The sequence below is a fragment of the Folsomia candida genome, unplaced genomic scaffold, assembly GCF_002217175.1.
Source record: "Folsomia candida strain VU population unplaced genomic scaffold, ASM221717v1 Fcan01_Sc002, whole genome shotgun sequence".
Classification (NCBI taxonomy): domain Eukaryota; kingdom Metazoa; phylum Arthropoda; class Collembola; order Entomobryomorpha; family Isotomidae; genus Folsomia; species Folsomia candida.
Window position 1 is genome coordinate 17,650,134 of NW_019091194.1, and position 20,251 is coordinate 17,670,384.

A 20,251-nucleotide genomic window follows, 5' to 3' on the forward strand; every position below is an offset into this window, starting at 1 on the left:
AATGATATCTGATCCGTGGAATGAGGACCCTTATTTTTTATTATTGGACACGACCATGAAGACATTTCATCCATTTAAACGCGTATATTTATGTATGTCTCAGATCCACCTCTGTCATGGGTCGCGTCTCTTACAGAAAAAATACTATTTGAGGTTGGTCAGGGCAATATAAAAATATTCCCTTGAAAATTACATCACAATAAATTGTCGTTCCGTGACTCGTTTTCAATTTCGATGCTATGGCTTATGCTGCATATTTATTTAAAAACGAAGGTCGGCAATATTCCGCGTGAGCATTACAATAATAATAAATTGAGCAGAAATGTATACGAGTTCCATTGAATTTTATGGGAAATGTGATACCTTCGTCGCCGTAAAGAGCAGAACAGACCAAATATTTGATCTAGCACATACACAGCGGTGGCTGAATGCATGTACAATAATAATGACTTCTTCTTCTTACTCGTAGCTTACTTTTGGAAATTGTATCTCACAAACAAGGAGCAGGAGCCCATTCATAAAGTCGCACGATAAAGTCCAGCCGGATATTCACAAACACGATTAACTTTCCACTTCTCTTTCCACCAACGAGATTTGAACTGCCATTTAATCTCATGCTGCAATCCGAGATTGTCAAGGAACGTCACGGAAAATTGGCTCAACCACCAGAGCAGCGAGCAGTGGTTCTGGACAGGCTCGATCGTCGCTTGAAAACTGAGACGACCTCAAATTCTTCAACTTTAGCAACGGTTACAACGACTAATGTCAACTGGAAATGGATACTGAATGGATGCACATTAAGAAAAAGTCTAAAATAAGTATCTATGAATCATTCAACGACGAGACAATTACGACCATCGTCTCTCCTTCCCATTTACGGAGCAATTACAAACGAAGAGACAAAAACAAGGTCCCACTCTCTCTGTAAATATTGCGAACGAGAATATGAACAAAAATGAAATGGATAAACCATTTATTAACACTCAACAATAAAAATGACGAAGGAAATAAAATTTTAAAAGTGAATGTCTTTACAAATTGAATGTTTTCTTTGCTAAAGAAAATACTTGTTGTGAACAATAACCAAATGCATTGAAACTACGTATCTGCACCCATAGCCAAACTGCCATTCTCATCATCACTTCCTTCCGTCGTCATTCTTGGTATCAATGTTTTCTACCCAAAATAGTGAATCACTCCACCTCCGATGTGCATACATGTATGCCCTTGGATTTTTTGGTGGAACATTTGATTGATATTACAAATTCTCAATTATTGCAACAACACAAGAAATGGTGAACCTTTCAAGGGAAATTTTCACACGGTGTTTCGGATTTTTAGTGGTGGATGATGAGAGAGAGGATTTGAATCAAAAAGTAAAAAATATTAAATGAGTAAAAATAGAAAATGTATAAGAAAGGCACTTAAAGAATGGAAATACAACAGTGAATCAATTCCGGAATCACAAAACATTGGATTGGGGTCGACCGAGAGAGAGCGAGTAATCTGATGAGAACCTTTTCCACACACAGTTTTTTAAGGATTTTAAGGATCCCATTTTAGCACCTGCTTTTTTAACATTTTTACGGGAAGATCCCTTCCGATATCGAGCTCAGGATCGTCCGGGCGACCCTCTTCTTCCCTCAACAACTCATTAAAAATGTTGAGATTTCTTTCGCTCCCAAACCACCATGCACCACGTATTTGGTCACTGTCACACAAAATCTCCGATTTTTTAGCTCCGTTTTTTATATGCCGGATTCATTCCCATTTTTATGCCTCTCACTGCGGATCTCGAGCAGGGGATCCGGGATTCCCACGATTCTTTAAAAAACTACCCCACCTGTATCTCCTCCACTTTTTTAAGGTTCTTCCCTCACTACTTGCCACAAATACTTTCCTTTCAATTTTTTAGATTTCGTAAGAACGACCGACCGGGGAAAACTTTAAACAAGTTCCTCTCATTCTAATAACAAATGAAACAAGACGTTTGTTCACTGTGGCACTTTTTTTACCAGAAATGCTTTAATAGGGTCGTCTTTACATGGAAAAGGCAAATAAATAAATTAAATAAAAGAATCTGAATTACAAGAATAGGACATGGAATAATTATCACTTATTTCTCACGCTGCTCTCTCAACGTATGCATTTTTACGTAATCTTCCTATAAACTGACATTTTTTCCTCCAATTTTACTGTAATCTCTATGCAGCGGACTTTGTGCATGCAAATAAAATAAGAATACCGTGGATCCTTAAAAATTCTACGTTTCTCTACCACATCTCTCACTCTCTCTCTCTGGCTCTACGTATGTGAGTGTGTATGTAAATATGCACATGATAGAATTGTAAGAAATTTTGCAGACCACTTACCACGCTGAGGATGAGAGAGACCTTGCGAATATGTGAGCGAGGGCTTGTGCTTATTCTTAGCCCCATGAATAATCTCTCTGCAACGCCAACTCCTTCTCCTCCCGTGGGTACTTTGAACCAGAGGCAGCCTTGGCTCCCTCTCCATTGTGCAAACTTGTGTGAGTGTTGTCTTAATGGTGGCAGACAGAGCGGACACCTTTATCGCCGACAGAGTTGGAGGGTTGGAGTGGAGTGAGAGCGAGAATTGCTTTTGTCGTGAATATTTGCAATCGCCCAGTCAGTGAAGTAAAACCACTATCCAAACCGACGAAATACGAGCGAGTGAGTGTGTGGCTGGCTGGATCGGAGTCGGTTATAATTCGCGAATTTCGACCTTGTACCAAGCACTACTAGGTAAAGAGTTGGTTGGTTGGTTGGCTGGCTGGTGTTGTCTCGCTGTTCATATGCACATATCCACAAACTCCTCAACATCATCAGAATACGAAGCCAGACTAATAATGCTTTCCACAGCGCCAAAAGTGAGGGTGGATCCGCACCTAAGGCTTATCATAATCAGCTCCCTGGGCTACGTAGCCACAACTCGACGTGGGACCCACCGTTTTCACCACAAACCAACCACTAGCCAATGCCCACAAAACTTTCTCGGGGTGCCCATCTTAACCAGGAAACGACAATGCCGTCGTGGTTTTTTTCATGATGCTCGCCACCATTTGAACAACGTTGTGCAATAATATGACACGCAGGCTGGGTGGACGCCGGGTGGGTGCCGGTATTATGTGCAAACTTTATTCGGACCGAGCTCACCCACCAAAACTAATGAAATAAGGCTGAGAAATCTAATAATCGCAATCGTTTGATTATTATTATGGACGACCAAAAACCCAACCCAGTCACTTATTCAGCAACCCCTTTCTTACTACACTTTCCTGATATATTATTTCTAATGGATTTCTATGCAAGTAATATTTTGAGGTAACAAAACCATGCGCCTACAAGAACTGAAAAATTGAGGCACCCTCTTACATCAAATTGTTGATGGGGTCAAGAAAGTCGCGACGACAATAAATTAACCAACACCTTTTACCCTGTCGTCTGAAAATTGTAATTTATAACCAGGGGCTTATTTTAGAAACAGACTCATTGCATTGCACGCTAATTGTTATGCAACTGAGGAAATACTGCAGGACTGCCGTAGGTACATAGGTAGTCATGTAAATACATGTGTAGGTACGAGTGTATAGCACGATTGCTTGACATTTAGTATCTAGGTAACTCTTGTGTCTTTTAACGGTTGCGACAAATGGTGGAGTTACAAATAAAATAATTATTTTTTAAATCGTTGGTACACGTCCCATGGTCGTGTGTACCAACGACTTTGACCTTTAATAACTTTTGAATGGGCAGACATAGAGATTTAATTCGTTAAGATGAAATCATCGTAATTTTTAGCTTGATTTTTTAAGATCAAAATCTCGAGGGTACTATTTCGAAAATTAAATTTGAAATCCCAGTATAGATTGATAAAGTGTCAAATAATCTTGAGTGTATAGGTTGACAATAAAACAAACGAGTGTGAATAGAAGCAAATTTCCGAAAATAAGCCTAATTTTCCAATTGCATGTTGAATCACTAGCGCCAGTGCCACCACTCTGTCGTCACGACCTCACGACACGACCAACCTGATATACACACATTCGTGACCATTAGCATAACTGTACTCTTATAATGACTCCAGACCAGACACCATCCATCCGTTCCGACTCGAATGCTTGCTGCAGGTTTATGTGAGAAATCTTAAAAATGTTTCTTACGAAAATAATTCCATAAATCTGGGAGCAGAGATGACCCTCGTAATGGTGTTGTGCTGCTTGACAAGTTCAAAGACCCAAGTCCTGCCAGTCGCCCTTATCGCCTAAGCATTTCCCCCATTTAACTTGAAAGAGACACATTACACACTTTTTTAAGGTTCAACACGTTATTGCAGGAGAGAGACAAACATCCGTCATTTCTTGCTCAATTTATTGCTCAGGAAAAACACTTTGCCTTTAAACCTGGAGTCAAACAGGTCATAAAAAATATTCAGATTCTGGTGGAAAAAATTTACTGTTATCTTACGTAATGTCTCTCTTTTAACCTTCCTTTGTACGTACGTATCTGTGCAAGGTTGTAGCGTACACAGAGTCGTATATAGGGAATAATATAAATAAATGTGTCGACCTTTCTGCCACGTATACCTCACTAATTCGGCCGATGAGGTAATTTACTCCTCAGCATTTAAGGACTCGTCGGTGCATACGGAAGGATGAAAGAGACGACGACCGAGATTGAGACGAACCTCGCCCCAGTCACAATATAATGAGACCCTTCCAGCCTACGTAACTTTGTAACAGGAGTTTTTTAAGCTTGCGTGCGACTGACATGGAAAAAAGATCTCAGCAAATTATTTTTTCTAGTAACACCGATCCCCTAAAAAAATCCATGGTTTGGAAGAAGGGCGAGTAAATTGGAATCTATTTTTTAAGAATCACACCATTATAAGAAATACAAAAAAAACTTCCTCCTTTTGTTAAAATTATTTCTCCACGATTAAGGACGGTAGGATGATAGATTGAGGTGCCGTACGAATTTCTCACAATTAAGATGGGAAATGTCCAAGTTTTTTAAACTAATGTAGAAGTGTATAGAAAAATATGAATATGAAAAAAACTGCCCAAGTAATAATATAATTGATTTGCCTCCGTAATAAATATGTACGCGAGACGATGAAGCAACTTAATCCACGACACGCTGATCGATTTTGTGTGCTTAATATACATATTCCTCGACAAGTAGAAACCGGGTATCATGCGGGTAAATTTTTAATGAATTGTTGCCTCCCTCAACTGACATATCATCGCATTTGCCTTGATGTAAATACCTTATGGAGTTGAAATTAAAATGTTGAGAAAGTAAATGAATCAGCTCATCTGACTCGATTTTATCCCTTGGAGGAGAAACACAGGCAAAAAATGAGATCTGTGATGGTACGTACTTGGACTCTGTATTGGTAGTCACTCTCGACAACTCTCTACTGACTCTTCTGGTTAGATTAGCTCGGAACAAGGGACTAAAGGAGTCGAGATAATTTTTTGTGCTTCCCGTAACAAAGGCGTGCATAAGCAAGTAGTGGAATAGTAAAACAAAACGAGGGTCTACTGAGCGAGTCTTGATGATTTTGTGGTCGTCGCAATAGCCGTTTTTCCACAGGCTATATGCATCTCAATAATATTTCTGGGCAGTTCTACTCATCATTGTCAAATCAAATTCAGCCCCTTATTTCCAAATCTCTCGTGGCTAGATTGCCTATGCGTTCTCACAAAATGTCAGAAGACTGACAAACAAGTTTCATTCCTGGAACAATTTTATGTCCATTGCTTTTGGAGTCGATTTGGTCAGCTTGGACGATGGAGAAGAAGTGGCAGATGGTCAACAATACTTTGCATAGTCACACATAATATAAACCATGCAGCTACTCATTATTACGACCAAATCGACTATTGTAATTTATATTTAAAGTCTTCCTAATCATATCAAATCATACAGTTTCTACCACTAATCGAAATGAAAAGTTTTCCAATTATGTATGTGCCTATATTTATATTTACGTCATCATGACATGGGAGGAGAGCCTCGCATGTCGTCTCTTTCAGATTTTGATGTCTTTTAGATATGTTGTAGTACTCTCACTCAAGTGCTCAATTTTTTTAAATTTTAGAATATTTCTTGACCAGAAAAAAAATCTATGATCTATCTGGGGCTACAGTGGTGCAAGAATTTTCAGAATATAAAGTTTTTTATAATGGTTTAAACGGGTGAAAACGGTTTTTTGTTCTTCACAAATTTGAGTGGGTGTGACGGACGCAAATGGGACCGGTCTGATAGGACGAACTACAACATATCTAAATGACATAAAAAGCTGTGGCGTCAGATATGACACTCTCCTCCTCAAAATTCGAATTTGTACCGTAAAATATGTACGTACCGGACAGCACCAACACCGAAGTGCCCAATATCCGCTACGAATCAAGTGCTGTTGATTGTATTCCCGTCCACTGGTCCGTTGACTTGGGTGTAATAAGCGTCCTTACTTCAAAATTGAATCCATGAGCAGATTCAATTAAAATGTGTTTTGTGTAGAAATGAAAATGTAACCCACGAGTAACGATGTAGGATTAATCCTGATTATAAAATTAGAACGAGATAACTCGAGATAGAAAATTAAGTGGCTAATGGGAAAACGGGTCTTTTAATGAACTTGGTGCTATCTGGGAGTAGTTGCTGCGTGCAAGAGCTACTGTGCCTGTAACTACGTATTAATGGGAAAGGACGCCTTGTTAAGTAACTAATAAGTTGTAAGTGTGTGTGTGTAATCAAGTGTGAGAGAAGGATACGAGGTCGCCTGAAGCCGGTGTAAGTGAGAAGAAGATGATCTGTTTGATGTCCCGTACGAAGCCAGGTCTGATGATGAACTGAAGACTTTTTTGGTCGAGGATTCACATCTCTCTCGTCCCAACTCCCAACAACTTGATAATGTTTTACTCACTATATTTACCACAACTCGTTGAAGAGCAAGCAGGCAGCAGAAGCAGCTTTCGCTCCCAACCAACGCGATGTTTTTGTGGGGCTGGATAACGTACGTGCATATGTATGTCCGTACGTACGTATGCAGACATAGTAGTTTCTCCTTATCACGTATTATCAGAGAGCTGAAACTCGTGTACGTAATGTGAGTTTGTAATGTGAGAGAACAGTTTTTGACGAAGGGTGTTGTACGGCCTGAGCATTGGACGGACTTTCTTCCGTGGATGTTTGGCCGTGACGGAGGAACGGGGCGGAAACTGAGGAGGAGTTCAGAAAGGTGTTGCCCTTTGGTGGGAGTTGTTCCTCTGAAGCTCAATTCTTGCTCCACTTTTACTTTCTTCTTCCCCGTCCAACAAAATCATACGTTTAAGCTTATGCACGTTTGCGATTAATCAGTCGCTTAAAACAATGCTGCCGTCAGGGTGCGATTTAACAGCGAAAAGGGAACGAGTGAAAATGCTGATCCTCTCAGATGCAGGCACACAGATTGCGAATCCCGTAACAGCAAAGTCTCAGTCGAGGTGATTTACATGCAAATTACTTAGAAATTGACCTGCCATTTGCTATTTTAGAGAAAATTATGCATTTATGGCTTCTGTGTGTGCAGAACGTATGCTTCGAAGACGATGCTGACACTACCACATTCGAATTTTGACTACGTCATCATATTGCATTGAAGGGCAATTAGTGACCGTAAGTATGCAGCCAAATACATATGCGTTGTATTTGTGAGTGACGTTGACATCCCAAACACCATTGATCCCACATCCTGTGGCTGTTGTAATCGAATCTGATGTCAGGTGGCATTATGGAAATCATGCCAAAGCCTTTTATTTCATCATCGGCTAATTTGTGATCAGAAGTCATTGAATATTTATTAGTTTTTTGTGCATAACAAATTTATGTACGTGTACTCCAATGTTTTTTTATAATTTAGATATATTTTTGTATGTGTACAAAATTTCCTTTTTCGCATTTCTTTATGCAAACCCAACAAGCCTAATAAATATTTAGTTGTACCCATGTTACTGAATAATTTGACGCCACAAAGAAAAATTGTATGTGCAGTCGTTAAAGACAAGTCTGTCGACAATAGGCAAAAATGGTCCTTCAAAAAATATTTACTATCGCAATTAGATGAATCTGTACATGTTAATTCAGAAATAAATAATTGAAATGCAAGGCACATGCAATAATTGTTGTCAATCTCAACTCTGACCTCCGTACGGCGAAGAAAAATGTTAATAAAATTTCCAACCAGTCTCATTTTAAAAATTTGGATGGCCATTTTATTAAAAACCTGGGTGGGGGCTTTCTACATTTTCATGACGTACCAGAACTTGCAAACCGACAGCGCAGCCTGATGATAAGGTTTATGCTCATATTTCGAGTTCCAAAACTACTTACTTTCCACTGATCGAATTGAAATAAACGTCGCCAGAGAGTGTTGCCTGCATGATCTTATTGCATTTGCTGTGATACCTACACACACGACACCCGAGAACGCATCAAACTTGATAGCATGTGATGATACTCATTGGCTTATAAAACTGCGATCCATCCTCATAACCACCATCTGACAAGTGATGCCAACCCCCATCTGCAAATTGCTAGAGTTCATTGGAAACTGGAGAATTTCAGTATGGAACTACTTATCTCGGGCCAATTGCAAATTGTAAGCGTCACCTATTTGCTCCCAGACTTCAAAATGCCTTAATTTCGTAGTGAGAGTGAGCAGACTCGTTAAATGTTCTTGCATCACCACCAAATGCCAAATTAGGTTTAAGTAGTTTAAATGAACCTTAAAAGTATTACCTAACCGGATCCATTCTTCTTAAATTTCCGTGTACATCTAGTTTAAAAAATACCTGTAATTTTACAAATTATCTGACCAACCACAAGAGTAACCACACGGTATATATCTGCTGGACTTTTATATAAAACTTGTCAAGAATATTTTTTATCCAGCAAGGATTTTAATGAAATTCCAACTTTTTCAGATTGACTTTTAATAAACGAGCAAGCACTAAAAGCTGCAATAAATCAAATTCCATTTCGCGAGTCCGAAAGATCAAGATCCTAATCACAATCCAGTCATGATATGTCACGCCACAAAAACGAGCCAACGGTCAAAAAGTAAATAAATCCGTTCGAAAATCCAATTGTACTCATGATTCACGTCGAGACAAAGAGGAATAAATGTACAATCAAAATGATGGTTAATGAAGAAACTGTCAAATAAAAAGCTGGACAGGTTGACGGTATGATCTCACAAATAATTTTCCAACCCTGCGTGCATGCAGATGATGATGATGATGATCGATCTAAATGAGGTTTGGTTACCTCATCCTCCTCATTTTCGTCCAGAGAGCGAAGCGAGATCGTGAATTGCAAATTGTGCAACTTTTATTATTACCAACAAATAAATAAACGGTCAACGAGGTCTCGTCTGGCACCTTAACCGCCAATTTGCCACCTGCAAAACACTGCAAGAATATAAAGATGCTGTGAGTGAATGATGCAGATGCATACGACGAGTAAAAAGTACAACGACCGACCCACCAAACCACCAGCATTATTATTATTGTGGCGCCCATGAATGTGTGCCACTGTCCACTCGTATAATAAATCAAGATTCAATAAAAGTGTCCAATTCGATACCCCTTTGAACACGTCCTCCCATGTAAAATGTGATCCGAGACCATTTTTACAGACCTCGCCAACCAAGAGTACAAACCTGAGGTCAGCCGACATCTGAGGGATGAGAACACGACGCGACGACTCTCATGCCATCCGCAAACGCGAATGCAGATCATCTTGACAAGTGCACACCAAGGAAGACGATTAATTCTCTTTGAGAACCTTGCACCTGTTCCTTTCCCAGGTGACCAACCCCAGAAGAGGCAAGTTTAGAAAAAGTTTCAAGCCTAATTACTTGCTCTACATGTTTTGCATAGCGTGATCAAGTCTCACTTTCACAACTTCACCAAGGATTCTGCTCCTACAAATTATGTTATTAGAAACTTGGGAAAGTTGAGACACATAAATTGTGAAACAGCCACATTTCACGAATAAATGGTGTAATTGAGTGTTCAGTTCACAATCGAATAGATATTCCTACATGCAAGAAAGAAAAGCCCAAAAACTGAAGTGGTGGCCGTGGCGTAGCTCCGACGCTCGTTGGCGAGAACCGGAATGCCATCTTCGCATCTGGCAAAACAACAGCGACTCTGAGCAGGAGCAGATGGCAAAATCGTTCTTTCCGTCTCACAAATTCCTCTCCCAACAAATATCTCACGTAATAGGTGAAAGTGAGACTGAGGAAAGTGAGACTGGGCTAAACTTACTCCTCACAGTGGTGAAAATTATCAATGTGCTAAGGCTACTGATTTTGATAAGCAGCACGGGAAAATATTGACTATTTTTGAACAAAAAGATTGAAATCCATGATTTATGTATTTCAGGATCTCTTTGTACTTATTCTGAGTCTGTTCTTTTTAATCGCGCATCCAGCAAAGTGACCACCCTTTTCTTTGTTCGTGTCGGATGGGAAGGCCTCTTGACCATCCTCAATTACACGAAGGGTACGTGTACTGACCAACGCAAGCAACCTGCCTGAGAGAGAAATGGGCCTTTATTGACTCGTGTCCTGAAGGAAAGCACTCTGCTCACAGCACGACTCCTTTCCTCCGTTATATTCCTAACCAAACTCATTGTGGTCAGTTTCAACTTTGTAACAATGGGCGAAACAAGAGAGTATCCAATATTTTGACACGATCCCATTAAAAATATCCTGCCACGTAAGATGAGTTTTACGGGATGAGCTGTACATATGGGTGTAATATTCCTTCTCAACAATATTCCTTATTTGAACCCGCTGTGTATCTTAAAATGGAAATGGAGCCCAACCTCTGCCGCCGCTGCTATCGACTAGTATTTTATTATTACATCACTACCAGGCTACGAACGACGCTTGACGTGCTGCAGCAACAATATAACAATAAAATTCTCCCTAAAACCCTGGCACTTTTAGAACTTGGTGACAACCCAACAATGCTGACAGCCACATTAAGATTTCAACTGCGCCCTATGCGAACTATTATTGTGCTCCTGCTGCTGACCGGCCATCAAATAATGTCAGGAAGGAAAGGACTTAAAAACCAGTGACTCAAAAAGGTGACAAGTTTTAAAAAACACGACTCAAGAAATGAAAGAGATTTCTGACAGGTTATTTGCCTACAAACAAATTCACTAATAATTGGATTTGGTGGATTCTAAGGCATTCCTTGCTTATCCCTGCTCAAAGATATTTGTTGATTCTGGTCGTTATAATCAGATTGACATTTTCAACGTCAATAATGAAATACTTGTTATTTCCAGACCAGCGATTGCCCATACAGTGGAAATTCTACATGGGCTAGAAATCATCACTTGACGCAAATATGTAATTTCTGGCATCCATTCGAATCGAGTCTGGCTTTAGTAGACGAAGGAAGTATGCAGTAAGTTTGCAGAAGGGGCCTAAAATTAGGTCAGACATGTCAAATTTGGGATCCGACATTCAATTCCCACAATTATGTGCATAGCACCAACGATTTGCCATTTAAACCACCGACACAAGTGAAGTGAATACGGAGCAAGTGTATGTGTTCCTACTTGTGTGGATACCAATACATGTAAAATTATTACACAGGAAAACCTTCACTTTTACCAAATTCTCGATTCGTTTCTTTCTCAGGAGTTGGATTCGTGGGAGTTCAGGTGTCTTTTCTCAACTCAAAGATTCCTCTTTGAGATTTGAGCTAAACTTGGAGAAGAAGAAGAAGGAGGAAGCCCTTTCAGTTTGCCCAGTAATCCAGAATGTGTAAGGAGGGGAGTAGGTCAGGTCCGTCCGTCCGTCCGTCGGTTGGGGTGGAAAAGTCGAATAAGGCACACACATTTTCTTCCTTGTTGCTTAATAATAGGGATGCAAAGTGTCTTCGGAAATAAGCAGCCTAAAAATATGCTCAATATATACTTCTACGTTTCGTACATTTGCAGATAAAACACGTTGCACCCAAATAACTATTGCATTACCCGAATTACTGTGTAAATAAGGAGATGCCAACCTTGAGCATCAGCAATTTTTTTCATGAAATCTCGAGATATATTTTTGTTGAATCCTCCAAAGCCTTGTCTCATTCTTTATCTTGGAGATCAATATCAAATGGGATGAAGAGACTGCAAGAAAATAAATGTGTGTGCGAGATACACAGGTTTTGTTGAAGAGCTCCACAATTCCTACCTTTGCTGATACATAGCCAATGGACCCTAAAAGAAAATTCATCCCATATCGTCGAATGCAAGGATGGATTTTTACTTTTATTCTATTAATAGAGTGTTTTACAGGCATTTCTCCTCTCGAGGTGTATGCAATGCAAGGGTACAGCGTGCGGGGTTGCGTAATCATGTGCACATTGAGGAGGAGAGACGATGGATGCAATTTTTGAACCTTTTTCGAATTGACAGGTCCTGTTGTCTTTCTTGACCCTTTGTTCAGGTAAAAGAGAAGGCATTATAGAAATAACCCACCACCACGTCTTATACACGGATCATTATGAACACTGAGCTGTACATAAGCACACACGGACGACCGTATATATTTTTGGCTTTTTCCCCAAAATACTTACAACTAAATACTTCAATTCTTCCAGACTTCAAACAAAAATGAGAATGCTTTTTTTGGAAAATAATGAATTCTTCCCGTCATTCTCCTCGTACATATATTTTTGAAAGATGAGATATTTAGGTCGACGGAAAATAAAAAAAACTCAGTGATTTTTATCCCTTCAAATACACCACGCGTATTAAGTTCCTGAAATAATGAGCCCAAAAAAGTTGTCCTGTTGCCCTACATAATTTTATTTACTTGGAACTACATATGTATGTCGAGCGATATCTAATATTCATTTAGGATCGGAAATTCACCTTCACTTTTATCGACGATTTATGTTCACCAACCACCAAGGAAGAGATCATTTAGGAGCGTGACGATTACACGTGAGGTACTCTGAACTTTATGTACTTTTACATATTAATTCGTATTAATTGCATTGAACTCCCAGCCACCTCTGCCTGCATCGCCCAACGATCGTTTTTTATGTCCGAAGCAGGCACACACACGGATGAACTCGCCGATGATGGGATTGCACTGCATGGGCATCGCACTCGCTGGCTCAATGATCAGTGCAAGAGGAGTCAGTTTGCGAAGGAGTGTCTTCTTTCCTTGCAGTTATGCATTATTCAGAAAAAGTTGCATTGCAACTACTCCTTCTTTTCCGGCGCAAGTTGCATTCTCATGCAGGGGGAAACTACAATATGCTCCGTACAACAAAGTGTCACAGTCTCTTGTCGAACAAAAAAAAGCCAGACTGCAGCAGACCAGACCCAGACGGACGACGACGAGCATAAGCAAACTCACTCTCACTCCAGTTCCACACACGACGACGAACGAAGAGAGAGATAAGTAAATGCCCATTTTTTATTATTAACTCTTTACACACTTGCACCAATGAATCCTGTGCTTAATGATCGCATCTCCATTTATTTGTCTGTCGTCTCGCGTTTATATTGTTAACGTGGTGGTGTGGTGGTTGGGAGGAGAGAAGAGTGGACACAAATCGTCCCAATCCAGTGCAAGCAACAAATGCACTGTTTTAAATAATGCATTTTAGAAATCCCGTGAGATCACGGCCGCATGAACTCTTCCATCTCGTCATCACCAGCCAACAACGGCCAGCAGCGTTGGCTTTTTTAAGGGAACTTTTGCAGACAGACACGAGCTCAACCTCAAACTCGTACTCGTTCAGATGTGCAGAATACGAGAGATTTGATGCACTATTATTATTATGATTTCTCAGCCCAGTTACCTGTTCCTATTGGAAAGGAGGGGAAATTAGTTGGGAGACAAGTAGGCATATATTCATCCGCAAGTCCAGTGCAGTGCATTGGCCTTGGTGTGGAAGGAGAAAAAGAAGGTGTGCGTAGGTACTGCTGAATCTCAGTCTGGCCTGGCAACAACAACAATGAGCCAGAAGAAGAAGAAGAAGGGAGACGACGACGACGATGATGACGATGAAACCAGACATCAGCAAACCTCGGATGATATGCACAAGAAAGAAGAGTTGTGCTGTTACTTTTTTACGAGACGTGTTTTTTATTCGCCAAGTACTTACGACGACGACGATCTGCATGTGCACATGGATGTGGAGGAGGAAGGAAAAGGCTTGTGTTTTCTTAGCATTAATTCCTGCAGCATCACGAGTTTTGTTGCACACACTAAAACCCAGCAGCAGCAGCACCAACCTAACCTAACACCTCGTCATTACATCACCTCGTATGCACACGCTTATTTTCTCCCAGGCCCGTCCTCCTCGATTTCAAACACTTTTACAGCACAGGAACGTGACCAAATGAGAAATTGATGTCTCACGGACACACACGATTCCTATCGTAAATATCAAATATCATCTTGGTCAATGGTCAAGCGGAGATGCAAATTAGCTTGAACGGTGATGATCTTATTCTTATTATTTTAATATCAGGGCAGTAATCGTCCCCTCGGTTCATCTAATTATGTGCAAATAAAATAAATAGTTTGGCATACAAGGACTCAAAAGAAGCATTCAGTGCGTGTCACAATTGATTCAATGACAGCTGCCAAAACTATAACTTCTTTTGATTCCTCAATGACCAAACAAATTATTATAAAGGTTGTGCACATGAGAATCGTCGTATGTACATACATTTGTACATACACCCATCGTCAGAGAAGACGTACATGGCGAATTACGAAGCACTTGGGTTAGGAAGTAATCGGCATGCTGAATTATTCAAATCGACATTAGCATGTAAAATGCAACAATTATAATGGCCCCTCTCTTATTATTGGCCTGTATTGGAAATAATCCAATATGCCATGTGCGCCCAGTAATTCAATTTTTCCTCTACTCGAGGGAGGTAATTAACAGTAAATTATCCGCTCAAGTTGCTCCTGCATGTTTAAATAGTTTGCATGCAAAGGGTCAGTTTAGATATTTATTCCAGCAGCACAAGGTAATATTTATGTGCCCTCGGATACCAGGATCTTCCTTCGTTAATAGCAGTTAATGTGTACTGGGTGACAATCTAGTGAATTATAAATATATAAAATATCGAACCAACCTGACACCTCTTTTAGAGTGGGTCCGCCTTTTTGTGCACTGATTTGTTTATCAACCCTCTTTTTCCTTCCTCCTGCACTTCCAGCTCCGTCCGAATAATCTGCAGTTGGTGGCACACCAGTTGCATGACAGAAGTAGTGAAGCCACGAACGGAATGATTTTTTCCTACCAAATATCCGACACCACCGAAGAAGTCTGTGCAGAGGGACCTTCACGAAACTTTTGGAAATAAGTTCTTTCCACCCAGAAAACTGCTCACGCACTATTTCGAAATTGGGAAAGAGCAGAGCGGAGAGCGAGGAGGACTTATGTAATGAGATTTTAGAGGAAGGGGACTTGGAGGAGAGCGACCCAACGTTGAGTAATCTGTAGGAAGATGCAGAAGACGACGACGAGGCATAAAAAGTGTGAGCATGGGATAGTGCACATTGCTTCGAGTCCTTGCTTTCTGGGGAGCTTATACAGAGAGCAGTTTTACCAGAGAGAGATGAAGACAGACATAACAATGCTCACGGGAAGAAGAAGTTGGTTGGAGTGCAAGTGTATTTGGAGACCGAGAGGATTTTCAAGATTCAAGTCCAACCTAAAAAATAAGTTTATTTGAGAGGATGGCTGGTTGGTCTCCTGGTAGTTTAAAGCATCCTTCTGGTACTTTAGTAAAAGTTCGAAACTAGCAAATGCCGACAATCTTGGCAACAACAGCGCCAGAGGATTACGCGACCACTAAACAATTTTGAGATTTTTTACATGCACCATATTTAGTAGACAGGTCAGTAGTGGTTCTGACTCCAACACAAACTTATGCAGAAAAAGCCAACTTACAAATCCGTTTCGTTAACGAGGTGTATGCACATCTTTCTTTAATTTTTTTGCTATTGGCGCATGAAAATGACAGTGTGTATAATTATTATGAGCTGGCTAATTACAGGTTCCGGCCTGAGAAGACACCACTGCTTAAAATTTCGCCAATGTCGAAACTTTACCACCACACAAGTCAAGATTCAGAGTCAGCCAGCCAACCAGCATCCTTCCATTATTCTCCACTCGAATATATTACACAGTCACCCGATACATTGCTATTATTGAATATCGACGTGTTTTTAGGTTCACACGCCCTTTTTGCCATTTTAGTACTCAGACATACATGCTGTTTAACATTGTTGGACGTTAATAAGGGTGATGTTGCAAAAAAAGACTTTGCAGCCTTACAGAGAAAATAAATGACGAGAAATCTCCCCCCTTTCGTCCATCGAGCACATCTGCAATCAACTCTCGTCTACAACTTTGGCATATTCGAGTTGCTTCTTGAAGGACCTGTGTAACATATTTGCATTAATATGGCTCTGCTTTTGGCTACCAAGAACTCTCTCAAGTCAAATCAACCGTCTGCAACATTGGATTTTTCATGTTATTACAATGTACATACACGCGAAATGTGCACAGATTTTTGCAACTTGATATGATCGTGCATGAGATGAGTTGTTTATTTCTAAGGTCTATTTCCTTTCGTGGCATCGGGTTTCACAGAAAAATTGACGTCCACCACCTTCACCAACAGGACGTTGTGAAACCTTGCGTTGACAAGCACATTTTCGTTGGTACAAGTTTTAAATGAGATGGTACCAAGTTATATAATTTAGCAAATAACTGGTCCATTCATCTTATTTTTCAGACCAAGAGGAATACACACTTAGCAGAAAAATCATTATGATCCCGGGTATGAAATTCTATCGTGGCAAATAAGAAAGAAACTGGTGTTGCCCAAATAATAATTCTGACCTTGTCAACAATTATTGTTTGGTTGAAACATGGTCGCGCGTATCATTACCCGATCATATCGAATGGTGACAACATTTCGGAGGTGACAAATTCCTCCAGGATGACTCGTGTAATTTCACACAATTGGCAATATCAATTGGCAAAATTCTTATGAAACCTTTATCCAGCAGAATTCCGTGACACTAATGATGACAAAATGTGTTTATTTACTTCCGACTTAATTGACGACAGTCGTACAATGCTTTTTGTGCTCCTTCCGACACCGCGCACAATATATGGTAACAAAATCTCTGACCTACCCAAACAATAAAAACTTTGTTGTTTTCTTATTGAACGGCATGCAATTGTTGCCTTTTTCTCACATTGTGCTCATTTCTTGCATGAGGAATAACACTGTGTGTGTGTACTTTAAGTCTTATTCTTGTATAGTTGACCACACAATACATATATGTATCACCGATATTGCAGGACAGACTTATGTATTTATGTTGCAAGTTTATACTTTGAGGCAAAAAAAAATATCCCATCCCAAAGTTACACAAGCTTGAGCATGGTACGTAAAATAATTTGTCTGTGACAGAGACGGAGGCAGAAGCGATTTTAACTTCTGAAAATTGACATTCGACCCAACCCTCTGGTTACGGATAATGACTCCCGTCCGCTAGAAAAGTTGAAAAAGTTTGTATTTTGTTCATCGGTCTGTTTAAAGCTGGTTTCTGGGCGGAAATTCAACTTACAAAACCTGGAGAAAACTATGGCGGAATGATTTAAAGCAATAATATGTGTCTCCCATAAAAGAAAAAGGCCTACGTAGTTCCATACATATGTATGTACGTACATACTACAGTTTTCTTACGTTAATACATTCTCTGTCATTTCGTCTCCTGGCCTGCTGGGAAAGAAAGAATCATCAGCAGACTGTGAAGCACAATAATTTTTTACCTGCAAGAATGTCGACGCAACTAAACACAATTTTGAGAAAGACAATCACTCGTTACGAAATCAAGCCACCAAAGTTGCAGCTAATTGTTCGGGAGTTCAGAACGACCTCTTGGGGTGACCATTGTGCAATACTCGTTTTAAAGAAAGGGACCCGATTTGAGGAATGATGAGACCAAAAATAGAAAAAGGCTCGAGATCACTCATCCGAAAAGATACAGTTTGCCAGAGCACACAGTTGGTCCCTCATCCACGCTGCCATATTCTGTCTCTAATTAGACATTAGACTGATTAGAAGACTCCTTTTGTTGCATGATGTTCTGTCAAACATTAGATTCAGACAAACTTTCAGACAACACGCTGCACGGCTGAGGTACAAATTAAATTATGTAACAAATCGAATGAATTTTTATACCTCGTGCATTTTTGAGTCAACCGAGCAGCACATTCTAATTTTTGGGGAAAATGTAAAACACGCTCGTACAATTTATGCGAACACAACGGTCGCTTTCACACTCAAGACAGGTTAGCAGGTTAATATCACTAAAGTACATGCAGTTTTCAGGCTGTAAATCTTTTTACGAGGTTCTCATTTTTTCTACTTAAAGTGGTTGTTGTAAAGAAGATGCATACGTTCGACGTATGTGGTCACTCTTGACATTGTGTAATAGTGGGCACATTGTACATACGTAATGCATACTGTGTTTCATCACTCCAGAGAATGAAGGAAAGATCAATCCAATTTATTCGGGGGCAACGAGAGAAGAACAAGCCATTCACTTCCTACGATTTGTCCGACTACTAACAAATGAACTACAATGACTCGGATCATATACATTTAGATAAAGTAAGAGCAGGAGAATGAAAACTCCAAAGGAAAAAGAGACGACGAGATCCATTTAAATTTACTCTACAGCACTTGTAAAGTCTCGAATCTTTTATGTGCATGGATACGATTTCTCTCATATTTCCGTACATGAGCAGAACAACTGGTCCAACTAATGGTCCAGAGATCGAGAGAGAGAAAAATTGCTAGGGCACAATTTGCCAGTATATTTGCCAAATATGATTATTCTTAGTAATCACACTACTCTATACTTTGTGGGACGAGGATGAGGTCTGATTGCCGGTGTCGCAATAATAGCTGAGAAGAAAATCTGAGACTGTATTGAAAATCAGGCTCTTTTGGTGTGGTTCGTTCAGTCGGAAAATATCTGACAAGACAGCGTCAGACGACAAGCAGGCAGGGAGAGGATCACGTTTTCCGTGTGTTCATAATACCGGAATTCGCGAGTCTAACCTGACCTGAGAAATGGAGTTGAGTTGTGCAAAAAGTGGCAGAGGCAAATAATAAACCAATAATAGTTGTCTTGTCTGTGCCATGGAGAGAGAGCGAGCGAGCACCCGGGTATCGGGTGGAATGAACCCTGCCTCCCAATGCCCGCCAGCTTCGGCAAAATCCCGAAACTCCGACGGCACAAGGAGACACTCGTTGACTCTCCGCATTTTTCCTCCAGTTCACTCATGGTTTGATGAAGATGTAGATTACCCAAATAAATCCATGCTCCCCTCGCTCAACGCTTGTTTGCACTAATGCACCCAAATCATTCACTCCGACTCCTTCCCTCCCATTAATCAAGAGGAAGCCAGGTCTCGTTCCCCACAAATATGAAACACGACCATGTGCACCTTCATACACAGGATTTATTAAGAGACACACTGCTCAATATTTCATTCCCACTCTGATTCGAGCAAGTCAAACAGATCATTTGTAGGAGAGAGAGAAAGCAGACGACTCGGAACACGGCAGGAACCTAACTTTCACCATCACTTCCGGTTTCTCCTCTACTTCACCAAACTACACGTGTTGAAAATGGGGAAGCGAGGTTGAATTAATGAATTATTGTCAGATATCGCTTAATTTCCCCAATTACTGCCAACCAGTTGGTTGCGCTTATTAAATGAATTCCCAGAACTTGAGCCTCTCTCCTTATCTCTTCTAAGGCTAATCAATATCAGCAAGAAGAAAATGCTACTTTACGTTGTGCAAAAGTTATGAGTGAGACGAGGCATATACATACGAAACTGGCAAACTTTTATTCACACGCCCACAGACAGACGCCTATTGTACAAAGGGACCAAAACCATAATAATAAAAATGATCCTGTTTTTCATCCTCTGTTGGAAAGTCGGAAAAAATGTTGAGCGGATAAATGGCAAATGTCGTGAAAACTTTCTCCTCTTCATAACTGCTTAACTTTCCCTTGTTGAAAAGCGGTTTTTTCTACTGGAATCTTGAAACGTGAAACTTGGCATGTGCTTATGTCCGCCAGTCCGTCT

The 20,251-nt window shown here is 40.2% G+C and overlaps 2 long non-coding RNA genes across 5 annotated transcripts in view; one reads left to right on the forward strand and one right to left on the reverse strand.

Annotated features, from left to right (window-relative positions):
- LOC110844461 overlaps positions 1-20,251 on the reverse strand; it is a 30,191-nt gene that overhangs the window by 3,701 nt on the left and 6,239 nt on the right. The window contains exon 1 of one of the 3 annotated variants that reach the window (XR_002547435.2): positions 6,394-6,952. The exons of 1 other annotated variant lie outside the window; for it this stretch is intronic. This is a non-coding gene — a long non-coding RNA (uncharacterized LOC110844461). Of the gene's footprint in view, positions 1-2,372; positions 3,066-6,393; positions 6,953-20,251 lie in introns of those variants that run through there. One more of the 3 variants, XR_004833961.1, reaches the window with a different exon arrangement.
- Positions 11,734-17,301, forward strand: LOC118434368. Of its 2 annotated transcripts, none has more exons than XR_004833963.1 (3): positions 11,734-13,497; positions 16,866-17,081; positions 17,143-17,301. It is a non-coding gene; the product is annotated as an uncharacterized LOC118434368 (long non-coding RNA). The 2 variants fall into 2 exon arrangements; XR_004833964.1 differs by lacking the exon at positions 11,734-13,497 and adding an exon at positions 15,123-16,791.